This window comes from Pseudomyrmex gracilis, unplaced genomic scaffold, assembly GCF_002006095.1.
Source record: "Pseudomyrmex gracilis isolate BER0280 unplaced genomic scaffold, ASM200609v1 scaffold_70, whole genome shotgun sequence".
Lineage (NCBI taxonomy): Eukaryota > Metazoa > Arthropoda > Insecta > Hymenoptera > Formicidae > Pseudomyrmex > Pseudomyrmex gracilis.
Genome location: NW_018020654.1, coordinates 84,085 through 86,308, shown reverse-complemented (window position 1 = coordinate 86,308; position 2,224 = coordinate 84,085).

Sequence of the window (2,224 nt, the reverse complement as noted above, 5' to 3'; positions counted from 1 at the left end):
GCCGTCTGGAATGAAAGAAAGCGCATAAGCATCTTTCACGCAAAAAAGTGAAAGGTCATCGCTGACAATGAACATCTTCAGAGATCCGTGTATAATATACTGAAAAAAGTGTTGTCAAAAGAGTTTATAATGAGAATAGAAATAAAACTGGCGGGAGTCTAATGCACCTTGACTGATTTTATATCAAGGAAAGATCGAAACACATTTGTAAAAACTTTTTCTAAATAAACCGCGCAAGTTTCACACATTCTCCTCGTTGCTTTTTATACTTCCATCAGTTTTTCCATCGTTGTGTCCGAAACGTTGTTGCGCAATGTGTGTTTGCGCGCGCCATTAAGTAATTTAAAATTCAAATTGATTACATATTATATTGTGTCGGCTTGCAAGCATACATTGTGCGAATTTAAATATCAATTGACTCAAAAAAAAAAAAAAAAAAAAAAACGCGGTTACGTCGATGTAATCGACGAGATGGTCGGCGGCATCAAGCGTCATTAATATCTAAATGAAGGAACAAAAAAGTAGAAGAAATTGGGAATAAATTATGCGACTCGCGCGCGTAATCGCTCTCGCAAGCGTTTGTTTTTGCATAAACAAGGAGGAAGACGAAGAAACACAGAGAGGAGGAAGTGACACACACACACACACATACGACGAAAAGGTAAAGGCGCTGTCGGATTCAGCCGACATCAGCTGTTTCACGACCTCCTTTCCTCGTGGCCCTCAACCGAGATTTGTCTACCGCGCTAAGTATAGCGGACGTTGCTGCAATCTCACGGACGTGAGCGCACACACTTCTCATCACACACGGGGACCGGATCGCGTCGATCCAGATCAACGATCTACCCTCTCCATTGCGAAGAAGACAATCGATACGGGAACGAAAAATCAAGCGGCCCATTAGGGCGGATTATAAATACTGAAAATCGGTAGCATGCAAATATCGCGCGCGCGACGTATACAACAAATTGTATACATTTATCTGAAGAAGTCCGGAGACCTCACAAGAAGATGTCAATGCAATAAGTGTTAAAATATTCATTCAACGTGTACACGTGCAATTATAAACCAGTAGCGGTATATTTTGTTAAATTTATTTTTCCCGATGCATATAAAGAAATCGTATTTACATTTTCGCAACGCAGTATATCTTTCGAGTTCGAATACAGAGTGAGGTTTTTTATTTTCAACAACGCTTGTTCCCCGAGCAACGCATTTGTTGCGATCGAACGAAATTCCGTGGTCCAGTCTGGAACGAACTGGCGGGACAGCAATCCAACGATGTTTATCGTGGAATCGTTCGAGCATTTCGCGATCGATTGCTCGTAAAACGACCGAGCCACCGCCGCCGCCGCCGCCGTCGCCGCAACGAGCGACCAACACGCCGATATAATTCCACCTGATGAGAAAGAGACCTTTACACGCCGCCTCCGTGATTTTCGAAAGAGAGTGCGCGAGCAGAGGCGAGAGAGCGAAAGGAAGAATGGACGGAAGAGTTACGCAGTATTATGGGAGAAAGGCCCGAGAGAAAGAGAAAGGAAAACCTAGAAGTAATAAACGGCCTGTTGTTTTGCAAGCGCTTAAAAGATAACGTGCAGATTATTCTGTGTGATGCCGCCTGAAAGAGATAAAACAAATTTTGCACAAGATTGCGAGACGGAAAATATTTAAACACGAGGTTATTTATAGAAATTTTTTTATTATTTGTTATATTTCAATGCCAATAATTTTGTATTTTGTTTATCGTAGCCGCACGCGCGCACATATTACACACAAATTGTCAAACAATATTAAATCTAACAATTATATTTTTTTTTTGCAATTTAACAATTTGATGCGTTTTCTCTGAAAATTACACTCGCGAGAACAGCGATATAATAGATGTAATATGCTACAGTCGATATGAGAACAGTGTGAAAATATAAGAAAAACATGTAATAACTTCTATTGTATAAAAGAAGCACGGAGATCGATGAGAAGGGATTGAAAACAGATCCAAAAAAGGGGATTAAAAAGAGATGCGGCATCTAAGAACCGGTACACGGGCGTCTACCGAAATAGTGGAGAGAGACGTAAAAAAGAAAAACCCGACGCAGAAAAGGAAATGCGAACTATGGCGTGGGAGGGGCGACACTATGCCAATGATGGAGGAAAAAAACTATAAAAAAAGAAAAAATGGAAGACGTGAGAAGGCGGGAGTAGGATTTACGGGGTTACGGCATGG